The 24,448-nt window shown below is 39.2% G+C and overlaps 1 protein-coding gene across 1 annotated transcript in view; it reads left to right on the top strand.

Moving 5' to 3' along the window:
• KIF4A (kinesin family member 4A) overlaps positions 1-24,448 on the top strand; it is a gene marked incomplete at its 5' end in the record, with an annotated part of 127,147 nt that overhangs the window by 25,032 nt on the left and 77,667 nt on the right. The window lies entirely within an intron of this gene.

The following is a 24,448-nucleotide window of genomic DNA, read 5'->3' as shown; positions in this document are numbered from 1 at the left end:
AAACGGATTTGTCCACTGAGGTTTTTGGTGAAGGAATCGGGGCAGGTTGCATCAGATTGAGGTGTGAATGTAACTACCATTCTGAATGTGGTGTTTATCTTTTCCATTAATTTCCTTATTCTTGTATCCCTTAATGATATGTAGTGGTATTTTGCCTGTTTCTAAACTTTTCATAAGTGGTTTCATAATGTATTTGTTTTTTCATCACTGATTTTTTCCTCAGTGTTATGTTTGTGAGATTCATCCATCTTGATCCATATAGCTCTGTTCTAAGCTTTTTTTTAACTAAAGTCTTAAATTTTCTTAGTATAAAGTCATATCAGTAAAACGAAAATTATCTCTTTGCCAATATTTGTTCCTGTTATTTAATTCTCTTATTTTTTGTTTATTAGCAAGAAACATGATGAAGGACACATCCTGGGCTTGTGAAGTTGCTTTCCTTGGGAGGAATCTAGTTTCTGATTTTAATTGGAATAGTTTTAGTGTTTTAATATTTGGAATGATAATTGCTACTGGTTTTGGTAAATGGTATCTAATTCTTTTAGTTCCAGAAAGTAAAGCTGTACTTTAATCTCCTTGAGAGATCTTTTTTAAGCTAAGTTGTCTGCTTCCTTTCAGCAACTCTATTTTATAAAAGGCCTATTCTAAGCGTTCTGCTTGTTTCTTTTATTGGTTTCTGGGTCTCCTTCGTGTATTGTTATTTTCCTTTGCTCATTGGGGCTCAAGTCTAATGCTGGGGTGCCTTACATTGTAGCAGCTATGTTGAGTGGAAAAGCCACAGTGATTTCTGCCCATGAGCCAGGACTATAGCAGCAGGCATGTTGTCAGTCAGCTTGTCACTCTTGGGAGGCATCAAGAGGGGCCACTCTATACTCTTGTTCCCTGGTGCTGTCCTTGTCTCAAGGTAGGGAGGACCCAATCCAACTCTTCAGTTTCTTCTCAGCATTTTCAGATCCAGGAAAACCTGGCATACTCACATAGGTAATATCACCTGTCCCCTAGGAGTTCATAGAGTCCTGCAGGCCAAGTCTTCACCAGGAACTGTGTTCCCATCCTTGCACTTCGGCTCTCCTACATCAGACCCCAGGCCAGTAGCCCAGAGCTCTCATCTGTTCCAGAGATGAAAAACCCTGTATCACCCCTTGTTCTCAGGTCTCAGACCCATTCTGTGACCTCATTCTCTTGGCTGACTGCAGTACCTACTTGGCTCAAGAACAGAGTAGATGGATCAGACTTGGGAATAGAGAGTATCTGGGATGTCTTTAACCTACCATCTTCCTAAAATCCCTCTACATTTTTTTTTTTTTTTTTTGCGGTACACAGGCCTCTCACTGTTGTGGCCTCTCCCGTTGCGGAGCACAGGCTCCGGACACGCAGGCTCAGCGGCCATGGCTCACGGGCCCAGCTGGTCCGCGGCATGTGGGATCTTCCCAGACCGGGGCACGAACCCGCGTCCCCTGCATCGGCAGGCGGACTCTCAACCACTGCGCCACCAGGGAAGCCCCCTCTACATTTTTAAAATCCCCATGAAGGCGTGAGATTATTCATTTTTCTAAAGTTTTTTCACTTTTCTACTAAGTATTATTACCAATTTGATAAGTGAAAAGTGGTATCTCATTTTCATTTCTGTAGTTATTAGTGAATTGAATATACATTTATATTTATAGACCATTTATATTCTGGATTAAATTACCCATTCAAGGCATTTCTCTCCCTTTTAGTCAGTTTGGGTGCTGTACATTTCTTGTTAAGTTTATCCCTACTTTTTGTTGTGACTTTGAATATAAAACATGTTCAGATCACTGCCAGATAGATTATAAATACATTACAGATGGATAACAGATAGATTATTCAATTGAAGAATAATATACATATAGAAATTTGCCCAAATCATAATTATACAGTTTGGTGAATGTTCACAACGTGAATATACCCATGTAACTAGCACCCAGATCAAGAAACAATATTACAAGCATCCCAGAATTACCACCGTGCCCACTTCCAGTCTCTCTCTTCCCCAGAGGGTAACCTTTGTGTCTGACTTCTTTCATCCAGTGTAAGGTTGCCAAAGAAAATACAGGATGTCCAGTTAAATTTGAATTTCAGATAAACAGTGAATCATTTTGCATGGAGCATATATATATATTAAAAATGATTCATCATTTATCTGAAATTCAAATTTAACTAGATGCCCTGTATTTTTTTCTCTTGCTAAATCTAGTAACCCTAACTCAACATTATGCTTGTGAGATTCATCCATATTATTGCATGTAGTTTTAGTTCATTCATTTTCGTTACTATACATATTCCATTGGTGAATATACCACAGTTTATTTATTCTTTGTACTGTTGCATGGGCATTTGGGTAATTTCCAGGTTGGAGCTATTATGAATAGTGCTGCTATGAATATTCTTGTACCTGTATTTTGGTGAACATATGTACACAAATTCCTTCAATCCTGAATTCTCCTGTAACTGCTACCCTATCTGCTTCCCTTTAGAGTTAAGCTCCTCTAAAATGTTTACACTGCTTAGCAACACATGTGATTCACTCATACGTTTTTTTGGTGAGATATAGCATACCTACAGAAAATTGCATAAATCATGTATATAGTTTATTAATAATTATAAAGTGAACACCCATGTAGTTACACTTAGGTTGAAAAACAAAACATTTCTAGCACCCATATATAGCCCTCACAGGTCACGATCCCCTCCCTTCCCTCCAGAGGTAACCACTCCTGACTCTTGTGGTAGTAATTACTTTGCCTTCCTTGATAGTAGTGTCACCTGTGTATACATCTCTAAACAGCATAATTTATAGGGCTGGCCAAAAAGTTCGTTTGAGTTTTTCCATAACATCTTACCAAAAACCCAAACGAACTTTTTGGCCAACCCAATAGTTTTCTTTACTTTTAAACTTTATATAAGTGGAATCATACTGTATGTAATCTTTTGTGTCTTACATCTTCCATTCAACATTGAGTGTGAAAAGTTTGTGTGTTGCATATAGCTGTAGTTCTTTTATTTCCATTTCGGTACAGTTTTCCATTGGTATGATTATACCACTATTTATTCTTTCTACTGTTGATGGAACAACAGTTTCAGTTGTTTCCAGTTTTTAGCTATTATCAACAATACATTCTTGTTCATGTATCCTGATGCATAAGAATTTTCTAAGGTATATACCTAGAATTACTTGGTCATAGGGTACAGATACACCCAGCTGTCTTCCAAAGTATTCCAATGTGTGAGAGTCCTGTTGCTGAGCAGTCCCCATGTAGTTATATTCCCCATGTTCTGTCAGAATTTTAAATAGTTGCCAATCTAGTGGGTGGGGAGTGATAAACTTCACGTGGTTTTAATTTTCATTACCTGGATGACCGGTTGATCACTTTTTCATGTGTTTATTGGCCATGTATATTTTCTTTTCTGTAAAATTCCTGTTCTATTCTTGCCCATTTTTCTACTGTGTCTGTCACTGACTGATTTTAAAACGTACTTCTTTATATACTGTAGATTCTAGTCACTGTTCAATTATATTTATTGCAAACCTCCCCGCCCCCACATGTTTTGCAGATACCTTCTCCTTCATCTCTGGCTTGTCTTTTCACTTATGATTCCTTTATATTATGTCTTCTTTAAGAAATCCTTCAGTACCACCAAGATATTCTTGAAATTATTCTTTTTTATCTAATACAAGCTTTACAGTATTGCCTTCACATTTAAGTCTTTAATTCACCTGCAACTGTTTTCTGTACACAGAATGATGTAGGGGTCCAATTTTAGTTTTCCATGTAAATACCTATTTGTCCTAGCACTACTTACTGAAAAGTCCATACTTTACTCACTGATGAGCAGTGCCAATTCTGTCATTTATTAAGTGCCCAAATGTAGCTTGGTCTGTTTTTGGGCACTCTATTCTCTTAAGTCAAATTAAGTTTTCCAAATCTATGTATATCTCCTCACTTATTTAGGAATTCTTTAATATCTCTCAATAATTTTCCTTGTAGACATCTTATACATCCTTTGTTCTATTCTTCGGTAATTTATAATTTGACTCTATTGGAAGTGATATTTTAAAATCTTTTTAGTAAAGTATAATATACAAACAGAAAAGTACATATAAGTGAATACCTTGCCGAATTCTCACAAACTGAATAAACTCATGTAACCAGCATGAATAGAATCTTTTAAAATTTTATATTCTAACTTTGTTTTTGGCATATGGAAATAAAATTTATTTTCTAATATTGACTTTGTATCTAGGAACCTGATTCACTCTCTCTGTAGTCTGTCTTTACCCACCTTACTAAAACCACTATGTAAAACATCACCAGTGATATATATATTTTTTAACATCTTTATTGAAGTATAATTGCTTTACAATGGTGTGTTAGTTTCTACTTTATAAAAAAGTGACTCAGCTATACATATACATATATCCCCATATCTCCTTGCTGTTGCGTCTCCCTCCCACCCTCCCTATCCCAGCCCTCTAGCTGGTCACAAAGCACCGAGCCAATCTCCCTGTGCTATGTGGATGCTTCCCACTAGCTATCCATTTTACATTTGGTAGTGTATATATGTCCATGCCACTCTCTTACTTCATCCCAGCTGACCCTTCCCACTCCCCGCGTCCTCTAGTCCATGCTCTACGTCTGCGTCTTTATTCCTGTCCTGCCCCTAGGTTCTTCAGAACCTTTTGTGTTTGTTTGTTTCCATATATATGTGTTAGCATATGGTATTTGTTTTTCTCTTTCTGACTTACTTCACTCTGTATGACACACTCTAGGTCCATCCACCTCACTACAAATAACTCAGTTTAATTTCTTTTTATGGCTGAATAATATTCCATTGTATATATGTGCCACATCTTCTTTATCCATTCATCTGTCGATGGACACTTGGGTTGCTTCCATGTCCTGGCTACTGTAAATAGAGCAGCAATGAACATTGTGGTACATGACTCTTTTCGAATTATGGTATTCTCAGGGTATATGCCCAGTAGTGGGATTGCTGGGTCATATGGTAGTTCTAGTTTTAGTTTTTTAAGGAACCTCCATACTGCTCTCCATAGTGGCTATATCAATTTACATTCCCACCAACAGTGCAAGAGGGTTCTCTTCCTCCACACCCTCTCCAGCATTTATTGTTTGTAGATTTTCTGATGATGGCCGTTCTCACTGGTGTGAGGTGATACCTCATTGTAGTTTTGATTTGCATTTCTCTAATGATTAGTGATGTTGAGCATCCTTTCATTTGTTTGTTGGCAATCTGTATATCTTTGGAGAAATGTCTATTTAGGTCTTCTGCCCATTTTTGGATTGGGTTGTTTGTTTTTTTGTTATTGAGCTGCATGAGCTGCTTGTAAAGTTTGGAAATTAATCCTTTGTCAGTTGCTTAATTTGCAAATATTTTCTCCCACTCTGAGGGTTGTCTTTTCATCTTCTTTAGGTTTTCCTTTGCTGTGCAAAAGCTTTTAAGTTTCATTCGGTCCCATTTGTTTACTTTTGTTTTTATTTCCATTTCTCTAGGAGGTGGGTCAAAAAGGATCTTGCTGTGTTTTATGTCATAGAGTGTTCTGCCTATGTTTTCCTCTAAGAGTTTGATAGTGCCTGGCCTTACATTTAGGTCTTTAATCCATTTTGAGTTTATTTTTGTGTATGGTGTTGGAGAGTGTTCTAATTTCATTCTTTTACATGTACCTGTCCAGTTTTCCCAGCACCACTTATTGAAGAGGCTGTCTTTTCGCCATTGTATATTCTTGCCTCCTTTATCAAAATTTAGGTGACCATATTTGCGTGGGTTTACGAACATTCCTGCCTCCTTTATCAAAGATAAGGTGACCATATGTGTGTGGGTTTTTCTCTGGGCTTCTATCCTGTTCCATTGATCTATCTTTCTGTTTTTGTGCCAGTAGCATAGTGTCTTGATTACTGTAGCTTTGCAGTGTAGTCTGAAGTCAGGGAGTCTGATTCCTCCAGTTCCGTTTTTCATTCTCAAGATTGCTTTGGCTATTCGGGGTCTTTTGTGTTTCCATACAAATTGTGAAACTTTTTGTCCTAGTTCTGTGAAAAATGCCAGTGGTAGTTTGATAGGGATTGCATTGTATCTGTAGATTGCTTTGGGTACTAGAGTCTTTTTCACAATGCTGATTCTTCGAATCCAAGAACATGGTATATCTCTCCATCTATTTGTATCATCTTTAATTTCTTTCATCAGTGTTATAATTTTCTGCATACAGGTCTTTTGTCTCCTTAGGTAGGTTTATTCCTAGGTATTCTTTTTGTTGCAGTTGTAAATGGGAGTGTTTCCTTAATTTCTCTTTCGGATTTTTCATCATTAGTATATAGGAATGCCAGAGATTTCTGTGCATTAATTTTGTATCCTGCTACTTTACCAAATTCATTGATGAGCTCTAGTAGTTTTCTGGTAGCATCTTTAGGATTCTCTATGTATAGTATCATGTCATCTGCAAACAGTGACAGCTTTACTTCTTCTTTTCCCATTTGGATTCCTTTTATTTCTTTTTCTTTTTTTGTGCTGTGGCTAAAACTTCCAAAACTATGTTGAATAATAGTCGTTAGAGTGGACAAGCTTGTCTTGTTCCTGATCGTAGAGGAAATGATTTCAGCTTTTCACCACGGAGAATGATGTTGGCTGTGGGTTTGTCATATATGACCTTTATTATGTTGAGGTAAGTTCCCTCTATGCCTACTTTCTGGAGGGTTTTTATCATAAATGGTGTTGAATTTTGTCAAAAGCTTTTTCTGCATCTATTGAGATGATCATATGGTTTCTCTCCTTCAGTGTGTTAATATGGTTTAACACATTGATTGATTTGCATATACTGAAGAATCCTTGCATTCCTGGGATAAACCCCACTTGATCATGGTGTATGATCCTTTTAATGTGCTGTTGCATTCTGTTTCCTAGTATTTTGTTGAGGATTCTTGCATGTACGTTCATCAGTGATATTGGCCTGTAGTTTTCTTTCTTTTTCACATCTTTGTCTGGTTTTGGTATCAGGATGATGGTGGCCCCGTTGAATGAGTTTCGGAGTGTTCTTTGCTCTGCTATAGTTTGGAAGAGTTTGAGAAGGATAGGTGTTAGCTCTTCTCTAAATGTGTGATACAATTCACCTGTGAAGCCATCTGGTCCTGGGCGTTTGTTTGTTGGAAGATTTTTAATCACAGTCTCAATTTCAGGGCTTGTCATTGGTCTGTTTATATTTTCTGTTTCTTCCTTGTTCAGTCTTGGAAGGTTGTGCTTTTCTAAGAAATTTTCCATTTCTTCCAGGTTGTCCATTTTATTGGCATAGAGTTGCTTGTAGTAATCTCTCATGATCCTTTGTATTTCTGCAGTGTCTGTTGTTACTTCTCCTTTTCATTTCTAATTCTATTGATTTGAGTCTTCTCCCTTTTTTTCTTGATGAGTCTGGCTAACGGTTTATCAGTTTTGTTTATCTTCTCAAAGAACCAGCTTTTAGTTTTATTGATCTTTGCTATAGTGTCCTTCATTTCTTTTTCATTTCTTGCTGATCTGATCTTTATGATTTCTTTCCTTCTGCTAACTTTGGGGTTGTTTGGTTCTTCTTTCTCTAATTGCTTTAGATGTAAGTTTAGGTTGTTTATTCGAGATGTTTCCTGTTTCTTAAGGTAGGATTGTATTGCTATAAACTTCCCTCTTAGAACCGCTTTTGCTGCATCCCATAGGTTTTGGGTTGTCGTGTTTTCATTGTCATTTGTTTCTAGGTATTTTTTGATTTCGTCTTTGATTTTTTCAGTGATCCCTTGGTTATTTAGTAATGTATTGTTTAGCTTCCATGTGTTTGTATTTTTTACAGTTTTTTTCTGTAGTTGATTTCTAGTCTCATAGCACTGTGGTCGGAAAAGATACTTGATACGATTTCCATTTTCTTAAATTTACCACAGCTTGATTTGTGACCCAGGATATGATGTATCCTGGAGAATGTTCCCTGAGCACTTGAGAAGAAACTATTCTGTTGTTTTTTTATGAAATGTCCTATAAATATCAATTAAGTCCATCTTGTTTAATGTATCGTTTAAAGCTTATGTTTACTTATTTTCATTTTGGATGATCTGTCCATTGGTGAAAGTGGGGTGTTAAAGTCCCCTACTATGATTGTATTCCTGTCGATTTCCCCTTTTATGGCTGTTAGTATTTGCCTTATGTATTGAGGTGCTCCTATGTTGGTTGCATAAATATTTACAATTGTTGTATCTTCTCCTTGGATTGATCCCTGGATCATTAGGTAGTGTCCTTCTTTGTCTCTTGTAATAGTCTTTATTTTAAAGTCTGTTTTGTCTGATATGAGAATTGCTTCTCCAGCTTTCTTTTGGTTTCCATTTGCATGGAATATCTTTTTCCATCCCCTCACTTTCAGTCTGTATGTGTCCCTAGGTCTGAGGTCAGTCTCTTGTAGACAGCATATATACGGGTCTTGTATTTGTATCCCTTCCACCAGTCAGTGTCTTTTGGTTGGAGCATTTAATCCATTTACATTTAAGGTAATTATCAATATGTATGTTCCTATTACCATTTTCGTAATTGTTTTGGGTTTGTTATGGTAGGTCTTTTCCTTCTCTTGTGTTTCCTGCCTTGAGAAGTTCCTTTAGCATTTGTTGTAAAGCTGGTTTGGTGGTGCTGAATCCTCTTAGCTTTTCCTTGTCTGTAAAGGTTTTAATTTCTCTGTTGAATCTGAATGAGATCCTGGCTGGGTAGAGTAATCTTGGTGTAGGTTTTTCCGTTTCATCACTTTAAATATGTCCTGCCACTCCCTTCTGGCTTGCAGAGTTTCTGCTGAAAGATCAGCTGTTAACCTTATGGGGATTCCCTTGTATGTTATTTGTTGTTTTTCCCTTGCTGCTTTTAATATTTTTTCTTTGTATTTAATTTTTGATAGTTTGATTAATATGTGTTTTGGCATGTTTCTCCTTGGATTTATCCTGTGTGGGACGTTCTGCACTTCCTGGACTTGATTGACTATTTCCTTTCCCATATTAGGGAAGTTTTCAACTATAATGTCTTCAGATATTTTCTCAGTCCCTTTTTTTTCTCTTCTTTTTCTGGGACCCCTATAATTCGAATATTGGTGCGTATAATGTTGTCCCAGAGATCTCTGAGACTGTCCTCAATTCTTTTCATTCTTTTTTCTTTATTCTGTTCTGCAGTAGGTATTTCTACTATTTTATCTTCCAGGTCACTTATCCGTTCTTCTGCCTCAGTTTTTTCTGCTGTTGTTTCCTTCTAGAGAATTTTAAATTTCATTTACTGTGTTGTTCATCATTGTTTTTTTGCTGTTTAGTTTTTCTGGGTCCTCGTTAAACATTTCTTGTATTTTCTCCATTCTGTTTCCAAGATTTGGGGTCATCTTTACTATCATTACTCTGAATTCTTTTTTCAGGTAGACTGCCTATTTCCTCTTCATTTGTGTGGTCTTGTGGGTTTTTACCTTGCTCCTTCATCTGCTGTGTGTTTCTCTGTCTTCTCATCTTGCTTAACTTACTGTGTTTGGGGTCTCCTTTTTGCAGGCTGTAGGTTTGTAGTTCCCGTTGTTTTTGGTGTCTGTCCCCAGTGGGTAAGCTTGGTTCAGTGGGTTGTGTAGGCTTCCTGGTGGAGGGGACTGGTGACTGTGTTCTGATGGATGATGCTGGATCTTGTCTTTCTGGTGGGCAGGACTACGTCCAGTGGTGTGTTTTGGGGTGATGGTGAACTTATTATGATTTTAGGCAGCGTCTCTGCTAATGGTTGGGGTTGTGTTCCTGTCTTGCTAGTTGTTTGGCATAGGGTGTCCAGCACTGTAGCTTGCTGGTCATTGAGTGGAGCAGTTCTTAGCGTTCAGGCGGAGATCTCTGGGAGAGTTTTCGCCGTTTGATATTACGTTGAGCCGGTAGGTCTTGATGGACCAATGTCCTGAACTTGGCTCTCCCACCTCAGAGGCACAGGCCTGACACCCGGCCTGAGCACCAATATCCTGTGAGCCACACGGCTCAGAAGAAAAGGGAGAAAAAAAGAAAGGAAGGGAGGGAGGAAAAGGAAATTATTAAAATAAAATACTTTAAAGAATTATTTTTTAAAAATTGAAAAGTAATAAAAAAAGAAAAAAGAAAGAAGAGAGTAACCAAACCAAGAAACAAATCCACCAATGATAACAAGCACTAAAAACTATACTAAAAAAAAAAAATGGACAGACAGAACCCTAGGACAAATGGTAAAAGCAAAGCTATACAGACAAAATCACATGAAGAAGCATACACATACACACTCACAAAAAGAGAAAAAGGAAAAAAAAAATATATATATATCTACATTTAAAAAAATAAAGCAAGAGAGCAATCAATAAACAAATCTACCAGTTATAATAAACTCTAAATACTAAACTAAGGTAAGCATAAAACCAGAAATAAATTAGATGCAGAAAGCAAACCCCAAGTCCACAGTTGCTCCCAAAGTCCACTGCCTCAATTTTGGGATGATTTGTTGTCTATTTAGTTATTCCACAGATGCAGGGTACATCAAGTAGATTGTGGAGATTTAATCCGCTGCTCCTGAGGCTGCTGGGAGAACTTTCCCTTTCTCTTCTTTGTTCGCACAGCTCCTGGGGTTCAGCTTTGGATCTGGCCCCGCCTCTGCATGTAGGTCTCCTGAGGGTATCTGTTCTTCGCTTAGACAGGACGCGGTTAAAGTAGCAGCTGATTAGGGGGCTCTGGCTTACTCAGGCCGGGGGGAGGGAGGGGTACAGAATGCGTGGTCATCCTGTGGTGGCAGAGGCTAGCATGACATTACAACAGCCTGAGGCATGCTGTGTGTTCTCCCGAGGAAGGTGTCCCTGTATCAGGGAACCCTGGCAGTGGCAGGCTGCACAGGCTTCTGGGAGTGGAGGTGTAGATAGTGACCTGTGCTTGCACACAGGCTTCTTGGTGGCTGCAGCAGCAGCCTTAGCGTTTCATGCCCTTCTCTGGGGTCCGTGCAGATAGCCGCGGCTTGTGCCCCTCTCTGGAGCTCGTTTAGGTGGTGCTCCGAATCCCCTCTCCTTGCGCACCCCGAATGGTGTCTTGCCTCTTAGGCAGTTCCAGACTTTTTCTTGGACTCCCTCCTGGCTAGCTGTGGAGCACTAGCCCCCTTCAGGATGTGTTCACGCAGCCAACCCCAGTCCTCTCCCTGGGGTCTGACCTCTGAAGCCCGAGCCTCAGCGCCCAGCCCCCACCCGTCCCGGCGGGTGAGCAGACAAACCACTCGGGCTGCTGAGTGCTGGTCGGCACCGATGCTCTGTGCAGGAATCTCTCTGCTTTGCCCTCTGATCCCCTGTTGCTGTGTTCTCCTCCGTGGCTCTGAAGCTTCCCCCCACCCATCCCCCATCTCCACCAGTGAGGGGGCTTTCTAGTGTGTGGAAACTTTTCCTCCTTCACAGGTCCCTTCCAGAGGTGCAGGTCCCATCCCTATTCTTTTGTCTCTGTTTTTTCTTTTTTCTTTTGCCCTACCCAGGTATGTGGGGGAGTTTCTTGCCTTTTGGGAGGTCTGAGGTCTTCTGCCAGCGTTCAGTAGGTGTTCTGTAGGGGTTGTTCCACATGTAGATGTATTTCTGATGTATTTGTGGGGAGGAAGGTGATCTCCACATCTTACTCCTCCGCCATCTTGAAGGTCTCCTCCACCACTGATATCTTAATTACCAAAACGAATTGGTTATTTTTAGTGTCCATCTCACCTGACTTCTCTGTGGCATTGACACTTGAACATACCCTTCTTGAAACTCTTCTGGTTTGTGAATGTTCACTTTCCTAGTTCTTTTCTTAACTCAAACTATTCCTTTTCAGTCTCTTTTGCTTTTCTTCTTCCTGTTCCTAATAATATGCTAATTATTGTGCTCAGCATGATTTCCTTGATGAGGAATGAGTACCCATCACCTGCTGTTAGTTCTTCCTTAGCAATATTGTGGAGGTTCACCCACTTCCAGTCTGTTCCTCCTGCCTCTGCAAAGTCCGTGCCTTACCCAGCACACCTGGTCAGGAGCCTCCTAATACTTTCACTCCCAGGAGGCATTCCTTCTAAGTACCACAGCCATGTTAATCTTCTTAAAATACCACTTTGTCCTTGACACCTCCCCTGCTTAGAAACTAAGTGGCACATCACTGCTTATAGGATGAAGTTGAAAAACCGTAGCTAGGCCTTCCAGAACCTTTGTACCCTGGTCCCATGTTACCTCCTCAGCTGTCTTTCACAGCTTTCCTGCCCACACTCTCCTCTCCAGCTACATGGCCTCCACAACACGCCCTGCTAATTCTAGCTTCTGTGTACTTTCATCACAGCTGTCTCCTCTTCTCTCCCAGAATGAAGTCATTCTCCCCATCCCGCATCAAACTATCTACAACATAGCCATCTTTCAAGGTCCAACCTAAGTCTTGAGGTTTTTTGTTTTTTGTTTTTAAAAGGCCATATGCGTGTTTTTTTTAAAAGAAGATGTTGGGGGTAGGAGTTTATTAATTTATGTATTTTTGCTGTGTTGCGTCTTCGTTTCTGTGCAAGGGCTTTCTCTAGTTGTGGCGAGCGGGGGCCACTCTTCATCACGGTGCGTGGGCCTCTCACTATTGCGGCCTCTCTTGTTGTGGAGCACAGGCTCCAGACGCACAGGCTCAGTAGTTGTGGCTCATGGGCCTAGTTGCTCCATGGCATGTGGGATCCTCCCAGACCAGGGCTCGAACCCGTGTCCCCTGCATTAGCAGGCAGATTCTCAACCACTGTGCCACCAGAGAACCCCAAGTCTTGAGGTTTTTGATGTCACCTTTTGTAACCATTTCATCTTCTAATGTATTTCTTCTCCTCTAAAATTCTGTAGTACCAGGGGGCTATCTGGTCATTTTCTGGCCCCTCTGTATTTCCAGCTTCGTCTCTCAACACTTCCCCACAAACTTCAGGGATCCAGCCACAGCAGTCTACTCATTGCTTTCCAAACAGTACTGTTGTTTCAGATCTCTGTGCTGTTGTATATGCTGGGTTTTTTCTTTTCCCTACTGCCTCGGAAACCTGGTTTCATCAAGCACCCCTGTTCCTCCTGTGTTTTTAACCTTTCCCTCTCTACTGGCTTTTCCCCCTCAGCATAGAAGCATACCAATGTGTTTCTCCCATTTTAAAACAAACTAAATCCTTGATCCTCCTCATACTACTGCTCTTTTCTCTTTTCCTTTCACTGTGCTTTTTTGTCAACCCTCCATCCTCATCCCATTGAAACTGTCCCTGCTGAGATCAACCAATGACCTGAATAACTGAATCCATTAGCCTCTTTTCAGTCCTCCTCTTACTTGGTGACTCCACTGTGTCTCACACCCTGCCCCTTCTTCTGGACAGTCTCATTCCTCCCGTGGATGTGTGACACTACCCTCTCCTGGGTTTCCTCTTACTTTTCTGAGGACTCTTTCTCAGGCTCCTCTTATTCCACCCACCCATACTGGACACATAGCCCAGGTTCTGTCCTGGGATTTTTTTTCTTTCTCGTCCCGCTGTTCAAGCCCATCACCTTGCTCCCTCCGCACCACCTTAAGTGGTCTCGCTCACTAAGATGCTTATAGCTCCTACCCATGTGCTGCTGATCCCAAACCTCTATCTCCTGCCCATATCTTGCATCTACATTTCAGCCTATAAATGTAGTTGCCTGTGGGGCATCTCATGAATGTCCCACAGGTACCTCGCATTCCACGTATCTGAAGCTGAACTCCCCATCCTTCCCTGCCTCTGTTAAACCTGCCCCTCCATTACCTGTATTCAGTAATATCAACATTCCCTCAGTCACCCAAGCCAGAAACCAGGGCATCACTCCATACTCTTTCTTCACTCTGACTCCTCTTTCCAATCCCATCAGTCACCAAGTCCTGTCAGTCTTACTTTCTCATCTCTCAAGTCACTTTCTTTTCTCTAACCCTACTACCACTACCTTCGTTCAGGCCTTCATCGTTAGCTTATAGCCCACTTTCCAACTGGATTCCTTATCTTCAGTCAGGCACCTGTTCAAGTTATCTACCAACCGGCAGCAGCATGTTCTCCCTTCAACGGGATATCCCTGCTTAGAGCTCTTTTCAGAGCTCCTCACTTTGTGCCACGCTGCTTAGCAAGGCCTTTGTGCTCTAGCCTTGCCTACCTGGCTAGCTTCCCCTCTCCTCAGCCCTTCGTCAGAATCTGCCTAGCCATACTAAGTGTGCTACGTTCTTGCTTGTCTATGCGCCTTTGTACATCTTGCTCCTTCTGCTATAAATGCCTTCTCTCTGTCTTCACGTGACTAATTCTATTTCGCCCTTCACTACTCAGCTCCAATTTCATCTCCTTGAACCACCTCCAGTTCTTTGACCCCCTCCATTTCCTTCCACTCCCACCTCCCTCATCTGGTGCTTACCTCTTTCCTACACTAACACTACCCCAACTCTGTACTACAGTCATCACCTTGCCTGGCTGACTCCCAGTAGACAGCAAGCTAATCAAAAGGGGGAACTATGTCTTATTCATCTTTGAACCCCAGGGGCCTGGCATAGTGCCTGACGTGTCATCATTGGCCCTCATTGAATGCCTCAGTTCTTTTTCCCTTTTGGTCTGACTGGTAATGCCTACTGATATTTCAATTCACAGTTCAGATGTCACCCAAATATGAAACTTCTACTTTGGGTCTAAGTCTTTCCATCAGTTGGTGCTCCCATAGTGTTTTTTCCTAACACTTTCTTATGAAAATTTTCAAAGATACAACAAAGTTGAAAGATTATACAGGAACATCCCTACACCTAGCATCTGGATTCCGCCATTAATATTTTACTATATTTGCTTTATATCTGTCCATTTATCCACTCATTAATCCACATTCTTTTTTAAAATGCATTTTTAAAGTAAATTGCACACATTAGTGCACTTTCTCCCAAATTCTTAAGCTTGCATATTGTTAACTGGAGTTTAATATTTCTTTAGATTTTTAATGTAAAATTTACAATGAAAAGCACAAATTTTAAGTGTATTGTAGCTGAATTTTGACAAATGCATTTACCTAGAAGCCTGTAATCCAAAGCCTTATCATGATATAGAAGATTATCTCCCTTCCCAGTCATTTGTCACCCTACCACGTCTCACAGCATTCTCCCTTTTCACTGTAATTATTTGTCTTTTTTTCTAATTAAACTTTGATTTCCTTGAAGGTAGTGACCAGTTTGTATTTTCTTGCCACCTATGCTAAGACTGTGTCTGACACACAGTAGGCATTCCATAACTGTTGTCTGGCCGGATATATGAATATCTGCCTTATTCCTGGAATATGAGTACATGTTGTATTCATCCTCTTTCTTTCTTGTCTCCCACATCCAAAAGGTCTTTTAGTCGTGTCATATTTATGTCATGTCATATTTATGTCTTAAACAACTTCTGTCTCCTTCATTCCTCTCCCATGGTTCCAGTCCTTAGAGATCGCTCAACTGAACTATTAAAATTACATCCTTGTACATGTCTCTTTATGCACTGATGAGAAAGTTTCTTGATAGACACCCAGAAGTAGAATTGTTGGGTCATATTTTAATGAATGTTTTTTACTTTAGTAGGTATTGCAAAATCCTCTCTAAGGAGCTTGTACCCTTTTACACACCCACCAGCAAATATTATTAATTTGATCATTTTTGCTAAATTGATGGATGTAAAATTTTATTGTTGTTGTAATTTGTATGTTATGATTTCTAGCAAGGTTGAGTGTCTTTTCAGTAAAGTTGCCAAGTAAACCACAGGAAGCCCAGGACACGGATATACTAGGAATACAGGAAACACAGGACATACTTATACTAAAAACTTATTTGTGTGTCATATGTCCTATATTTTTATCTGTTAAATTCTGTGAATTACCAACTCAAATACTGTGCTTGTTTTTCTATTGACTTTTTAGAAAATTAATTGGGAGAGGGAGTTCATATATTCTGGACATAAGTGGTCAGTTTTATGAGTTCCAAATATTTTGTCCTCATCTGTGGCACATCTTTTTACTAAGTGTATGATGTCTTTTGTCATATAAAGTGTTGGGTTTTTTATATAAATAGAATTTCAGTGTAGTCATACAGACATAAAGGCATTTCTCCTATGTTTTCTTCTTTAAAAAAAGTCTTAAATCTGTCTGGAATTTATAACTACGTGTGGTGTGAGGTAGCAACTTAGTTTTATGTTTTTCCATATGGATAGCCATCTTCCCCAACAGAATATATTAAATTGTCCATCTTGTCCTCAAAAAAAAAAAAAATAACCTCCTAAATGGTTTCTTAAACACCAGTTTTTTACTCCCAAATCTACCTTCCAAATGACTACCAAAGTAATATTTCTGAAATCTAAATTTGATCATGTTTATTCCTTCTTTAAAATCTTTCATTTGTGTCCATCATCTACAATAGATGTTTTTAATCTGCCTTCTTTTTAAAGCAGAGGAACTCTTTTAAAAATGAAGTCTTAAAACAAATTGTAACAGTTGAAATAAAAAACAGATTTTAAATTCACATAAATTTATTTTGTAAGTTCAAATTTATAGCATTGAGTAGGTCAATCTTCAAACAATAAGAATATTATAGCTATTTTATGATCACAATTTCTTTCTGTTTATTGCATATTATAAAATTTTTCATGGTAAAAAAATGCAGTACATCCAGCAAAGGACTTGTATCTAGAATATATGAAGAACTCTCAAAACTCAATAGTAAAAAATAATCCAACTAGAAAATGAGCAAGACACGAGCAGATATTTCACTGAAGAGTATATACAAATGGCAATAAGCACATGAAAAGATGTTCAACATCCTTAGTCATTAAGGAAATACAAGTGAAAACCACAAGGAGATTTCACTGTACACCTCTCAGAATAGCTAAAAGAAGAAATAGTAACAATATCAAATGCTGGCAAGAATGTGGTGAAATTGAATTTCTCATACATTGCACTATTGGACATTTATTCCAGAAAAAGTGTATGTTCACACAAAAACCTGTATGCAAATGTTCATAGCTGCTCTATTTGTAATAACCAAAAACTGGAAACAACTCAGATGTCCACCCACAGGTGAATGAATGGTTAAACAAACTATGGTACATCCATGCCATGTAATACTATTTAGCAGTAAAAAGGAATGAACTATTAAAACAGACTCCTTGGGTGGATTATTATTATGCTGAGTGAAAAAAAAAAGGCTAGTCTCAGAAGGTTACATACTGTGTATGCTGTTTATACATTCTTGAAATAACAAAATTATAGGGGAGAAAGCTTAATGATTGCCAGGGGTTAGGGATTGGAGGGTGAAGAGATAGGTGTGCCTATAAAGGGCAGCCTTGTGATGATAGTACAGTTCTATATCTTGATTTTGGTGATCATTAATGAAGTTATACATGTGATAAAATTACACAGAACTACACGCACACACACAGAGTACGTGTAAAAGTTGGTCACATCTGAATAACATCTGGAGATTGTGCCAATGTTAATTTCCTGGTTCTGATATTGTACTATGGTTATGTGAGATGTTAACATTGGGGGAGGCTGGGTGAATGGTGCACAAGACCTTGCTGTACATTTCTTTTGCAGCTTCCTGTGAGTCTATAATTATTTCAAAATAAAAAGGTTTTTTTTAATGCAGTATAATGAAAAGTAACTTTTTTTCTTTCCCCAAATCCCTAGTCTATGTCTTTAGACATTCTCTCTTTCTGTATAATGGAAGCATACTATGCACACTGTTCTAATCTACCCTGTATTTATGGAGATTGTTCCATATCAGTATATACATCTCTACTGTATTCTTTTTCATGTCCATATATTGTATAGGTATGCCACTGTATTTATTATACCATTCCTCTATTGATAAACATTTAGGTTGGTTCCAGACTTTTGCTATTACACACTAGCTCCAGTGAACATTCTTAGTTCTTAGTATGTAACATGATGGGGATTCTGGATAACAGCTATAATCTTATTTAAGGTTTTGTATCTATTTTTTCTATATTTTTTTCTTGTCACACATCAAGAAAATCCTGATTCATACTAATACATAATTATGAGTTATAAACATTTTTTAACAGCCCACTTTACAATCTCTTCAATTATTAAACTGATCTAGGAGCTTCAATGAGGAAGTGATAGGACATTTAAATTCAATGTTGGATCACTAATGATATATTTCCTAATATGTTATATAATAACTATAAATGTCTAACAAGACACAAAGCTTACAAGAAGCACTGAAACCATCTGTTTTTTTGAGTGCCATTGGATAAGTGCTTCATATGCACCATCACATTTTCTTTTTTTTTTCCAGCTTTATTGAGATATTCTTGACATGTAACATATGTTACGTTTAGGGTGTACAATGTGATGATTTGACACATGTATATGTTGTGAAATGATTACCACAATAAGGTTGGTTAACACCTCCATCCCCTCACATGATTACCATTTTTGTGTGTGTATGTGGTGAGAACATTTAAGCTTTACTCCCTTAGAACAAAGTAGTGGTTACCAGAGGGGAAGGGGTTGGGGAAAGATGAAATGGGTAAAGGGAATCAACTGTATAGTGATGGATGGAAACTAAAACTTTGGTGGTGAGCATACTGTAGGACATATAGAAGTAGAAATGTAATGTGCACATGAAACATATAATGATATAAACCAATGTTATCTCAATAAACTTTTTTAATTAAAAAAGATTTAGTCTCTTAACAACCATCAAGTACATAATACAGTACTGTTGATTATAGTCACCATGCTGTACTTGAGATACCCAGAAGTTATTCATCTAATAGCTGGATGTTTGTACTCTTTGACCAGCATCTTCCCATTTCCCCCGCCCCTCAGCCTCTGGCAGCCACTATTCTACTCTTTTTCTATGAGTTCAGCTTTTTTTTAATTCCACATATAAGGTGAGGACACACAGTATTTGTCTTTCTCCATCTGATTTATTTCACTCAGCATGATGCCCTCAGGGTCCATCCGTGTTGCAAAAGGCAGGATTTTCTTCTTTTTTTGTGGCTGAATAATATTTCGCTCTGTGTGTGTACCACATTTTCTTTATTCATTCATCCATCAATGGACAATTAGATTGTGACACCATCTTTAATAGTATATCATAACATGTTGAGTTCCATATTCATTTGGTACCACACAACCGACTATGACACAGTGATGAGCACATGAATTGAGTAACTGCCTCTGTCTGGTGTTTCAGTACAAGCTCATGTGCTACAGTGGTATAATTATCTGTACAGTTTTCCGTGAGTGTGCATGTGAACTGGGCAAAAGTCTCGTGCAAAGCCACAACTTTAAATTACACATTTGCAAAAACTTCGAACATATGTACAAATAATAGAGGTATTTTCAAAGACTGCAGAAAAATTAATTAACCTTGCTGCACAAGATAATGTGCCGGTAGATTCTAACACAGTATTGTGAAGCAGTTAGACTCCAATAAAGATCTAGTTTTTAAAAAAAGATTTGCCTTATAGCACATTGGAATGAGCTATTTAAATGCAGTTTTAAAAAAAAACAATATAGGGCTTTTTTGTTTTTGCTGCGTCGGGTCTTAGTTGTGGAATGCTGGATCTTTCGTTGCGGCATGTGGGATTTCATTGCGGCATGCAGGCTTCTCTCTAGTTGTGGCGTGCAGGTTTTTCTCTCTCTAGTTGTGGCGTGTGGGCTCCAGAGCACGTGGGCTCTGTAGTTTGCAGCAGGCAGGCTCTCTGATTGAGGCACGGGGGCTCAGTAGTTGTGGCGTGCGGGCTTAGTTGCCCCGTGGCATGTGGGATCTTAGTTCCCCAACCAGGGATCGAACCCATGTCCCCTGCATTGGAAGGCGGATTCTTTACCACTGGACCACCAGGGAAGTCCCTTAAATGCAGTTTTTAAAATAGTTAAAATAACGTTAAATAGCGGTGATGGTTGCACAACAGTGTGAATGTACTTAATGCCACTAAACTATACACTTAAAAACTGTTAAAATGGTACATTTTATGTTATATATATTTTACCACAATAGAAATAATTTTTAAAACAAAATCCAAATTACAGTTGCAGAAACTCTGCAGTATTTTTGTGGTTCCCTAAAGTATCCCTAAGGTTCTGAGGAACACAATTTGAAAACCACTGTCCTACAGGATAAACACAAATACCTGAGCATGACATATCTTTCATGCTCTTTATGATCTGTCCCTAACTGTCCTCTGGCCTCATTATTTGTTACCTCTATCTCATAACTTGCATTATTTTCCTGTTGAACTCCCTGTAGTTCCTAAATGTATGATGCTCTCTCACAAATATGTGCCTTGGCATATGTTACTTCTCTGCCTGGAATAACCTTACATTCTTCTTTCCCACTCTTCCCTCCTCCATCAGCATTGTCCTAGTCATTCTTCACAGTTCAGCTCAAATTTTCAATTCCCACTCCTATGAGAACCCATTTTTACTATACTTACCTTTTCCTTTAACATTATATTTGCAAATAGTTTTTGTTGGTGTGTCTATCTCCCTTTAGATTTTTAACTCCTCGAGAGTAGGGATTGTGACTTATTCATCTTTCTACCTCTAATGCCTAGCACAGTGCCTAGAATATTGAACATATTCACTAAATGATGATAAGGACTCAGATGTGTGGGGTGAGAAAAGAGGGAGAGTCCAGGATGTCACAGGTTTGTTGTTTGTTGGATGACTGGTTAGGTGGTGAGACAATGAAAAGGAACAGTGCTGGAAGTGAAATAGATTTGCACTGAAAGATGAATTCTGTGTTGTTCAAGTCTGTGTTATGCAATGCCACGTGGGCACAGCCCACTGGAGGTTATTCAGTAGGCAGACAAAATATAGCTTTGGACAATAGGAAAGAGGTCTGGTTTGGAGATGGGAATTTGAGGGAGTCATTAATATAGGTGTTTATTGGAACTCTAGGCAAGGATGAGATAGCCCAGGAAGAGTATATATAGTAAGCAAAGAGCCTAAGACAGTCCCAAGAGAATACCAACTTTAATGGGTGGGTATTGGAAAAACTACCCCATTAAGTAGACTGGGAATGATTGAGAATGGGGAACACAGTAGTCACATGGCTCTGGAGGGGCGACGTGAGAGTTCAAGCTTTCTTTAAATATGTTTTCTACCAACCGCATCTTTTCAGCCTCAAGTCTCTCCTCTTTCCAAGGTACCTGGTGCCTCTAAGTGAGCAAATTTGCTCATTTCCATAGAGCATAGAGGTTAAGATCATGGATTTGGGAGCCAGACTGCCTCCATCTGAATCCTGACTCTGCCACTTACTAGCTATGTGACCTTAGGCAGGTTACCTACTCTCTTTGTGCCTCACCTCTCATATCTGTCAACACAGATAATCATACTTGATGCACACTTTATAGGACTATTGTGAGGATTAAGTAAGGTAATAAGCATAAAGTTCCTAGAACAGTATCTGGCTCATAGTAAACACTATATAAACTTAGCTGTTATTATCACCGTCGTGGTCATTATTGTCCCTCTGCAGGCACTTTAGATTGAGGCTCCTCCATCTTGCTGAGTCAGTTATTGCTTCTCTACCTGTGCTCTAAAAACACATCGAAACCTCTTGTCTACGGATATTTCCTCTCCTGTGCTCTGTGATCTTATGGGTTATTACTTTTTAAATTCCTTTTCGTGGTATCTTAGGGGGGAAAGAAATGCTGGTGGTCAGTCTCCTGTGTTTGAACAGAATTTCCCCTAATGCTCTCTGTGTTCTTTTTGTATATAATTTTATTTGTTACATTGGTTCCTATGAAGCTGTATCAACTTTTTATTGGAATAATATGTGCCTAGATAATTACAATTTTGTTTTTTGAAAGCCTTTCATACTTTTCCCTCTTTAGACTTTCTGTACCAGAAACTTAACTATCTTTTTTCCTAAATTTTAGAGATACGTTTTCTTACCATCTAGCATACTGATGTCTGACCATGCACCTCGGTCCCCTACAACCAGATTCTCATCATTTTACTTACATAATCAGTTCTTCCATGTGTGTCAACTTGAAGGCCAACTTCAAGATACTGCCATTTCCTTCTTCACTTGCAGTATCTTTTTGGTGAAGAAATTGTCATCAGAGTAGATAAGGAATTTATTGGGTGCTCTGCTTTCACTGTCAGGTAACTTAGCAAATATACAGATTATCTAAGTTCCTCTATCCTATTAATAATAACTTACAGGTAGGTAGCACTTTATAGATCACATTTGATTTTTATCATAGCCTCATGAGGTAAAGGTCTGTATTACACCTGTTTTATGGATAAAGGAAAGTTTTAGTGGCTTGTCCAAGGTCACACACATTGATAAGTGAGAGAGGCAGAGTTTGAACTAAGATTCTATCTCCCCATCAAGTTCCTTTCCACTCTATCCCCTCTTAGTAGTTACTCCTGTGAGTCTTGTGATCTAGTGCAGTAATAGATCAATTCCCCTTCTAGCTAGGCAGACCATATCTATACTATCATATTACTTCTGTTTTTCACCCTAATCTTCTTGGCTGTGCTGCCTGCCTTAGGCTCATACATATTTTCTTCACATATAGAGCAGGGTTTCTCAGCTGTGGCACTATTGACATTTTGTGTCAAACAATATTGGGGGGCAGGGACTGTCCAGGGCATTGTAGGGTGTTTAGTGGTATCCTTGCCCTCTACCCACTAGATGCCAGTAGCACTCCCCCTGACCTCACAGGTTGTGACAACCAAAATGTCTCCAGATATTGCCAAATGTCCTGCAAGAAGCAGAATTGTCCCCAGTTGAGAGCTTCTGCATATAGAGCTGCTTCGTTTCTCTTCTGCCTCGTTTTTCTCTCCTGTTACCAATATACCCTTTTATTCTAGTTGTGAAACCAATTGTAACGTGCCTCCATGATACTTGTGAAGTTCTGGTCCCTTTTTAAAGTTAAAATCTCTACTTTATTATTTATTTGTTGCCCTAGTGAACAAATACCCGAAGCTGTTAAGTAGTATTCTTGATCCTCTCTTCACTTGGTCTGTTCTCAATCTTTTAGAGAGAAGAGGAACTTCTGGTCTTATAATTTTATCTGGGCATTTTCTCCTTAGCCATCCTTGATTAGAACTTTTAAGTCTCCGCAGTCATGTTCTTCCCAGTCTTTATAATATATAATCTCCAACCATGTCAAGAATTTTCTCTTAACAACAGGAAATCAAATGCTGTTTTGTGATGATTTCTTTCCAAAGAGACATTCATTTCCCTTGCTCCTATCTATTCCAAAACTCCAACTCTCATTTGAAGAAAAAAAATCAGCCTTTTTATCCTTAAGTCTGTGCTTCTTGCTTAGATCACAGTAGCCATAATTTCTTCTCAGGGCTCATCTGGACTTTTATTGTTGTTCCTGTGGAGCTATAGATGGACATTTTGCTCAGCAGGTTTGAAAAACCTCAGCAGTCTCTCCTTCACATCCTAGATGGGATATGGGCCAATAAGATGGCACAATGTTCTGTTTGGCTAAAAGGGGGAAAGAAGAGAAAGGAGTGAACTAATATGAGGATTAGTACAGGCATTGGTGAGGTTTGATCAGTCTCAGCAGGATCTCCTTCACATCCTGGATGGGATAAGTGGCCCTGAAAAATGGTACCCCTTCCAACTTACAATAAAGGGAAAACAAAGAGATAGTTGCTTGAGGGAATTGTCTTTGTTTTAGGTTGGGGAGATTTGAGCATGTGTATAGACTGAAAAGAAGGAATTCGTGAAGGAAAAATAAATTGAATATCTAAGAGGGAGGGGAAAGATCGAGGGATCCAGGGTCCCTGGGAAAATGGAGGGAATAGAAACACTGGCAGAGGCTGAAGGGAAAATAAAGGTAGTTATTTCCGCCTCTGAAACAAGGAGAAAGACAAAGGAATCAGTAACAGCAAAGGAAAGACTGTGAAGTGAGGAGAGGGAAGGTTAGGGAGCCCTTGTGAATAGTTGATCACCATAATGTATTTGTTGAAATCATCTACTAATAGAGTGAAGGTAGATTTCCAGTCTTGGAAATGATGAGTGTTTAGAATAGCTGCTGTGGTGAAGGAAGCATGAAGAAGAGAGAAGACTGTCTATTGACCAAGGGTTCAGCCAAGGTCAGATAGCGTGTTTTATAATGGATGGATCCAGTCCATTTCATTATGTGACTTTCAGAAACTTACACATGCGTGCGCACACACACGCGCGCGCACACACGCACACACACACACTCACTCACACACACTCACTCACACACACAGTTGGTTTAACCTAGGCCTGGGAATTGACATGGTAGGAATGGCAGAAGGTCATGGGTCTAGTGAGCGCTTGGGAAAACATAACTGAAATGATTGACTGCAGGGAATAGGTAGTTTAAGGCCCAGGAAGGATGATCTACTGGGAGTATTAGAAAGTGTCATAGGGACTTCCCTGGCAGTCCAATGGTTAAGACTCCGCTCTTC

The sequence above is a fragment of the Lipotes vexillifer genome, unplaced genomic scaffold, assembly GCF_000442215.2.
Source record: "Lipotes vexillifer unplaced genomic scaffold, Lipotes_vexillifer_v1.1 scaffold926, whole genome shotgun sequence".
In the NCBI taxonomy this organism is placed as follows: Eukaryota; Metazoa; Chordata; class Mammalia; order Artiodactyla; family Lipotidae; genus Lipotes; species Lipotes vexillifer.
The sequence above is the reverse complement of the archived record's forward strand: the minus strand, read 5'-3'. Positions and strand labels throughout refer to the sequence as shown.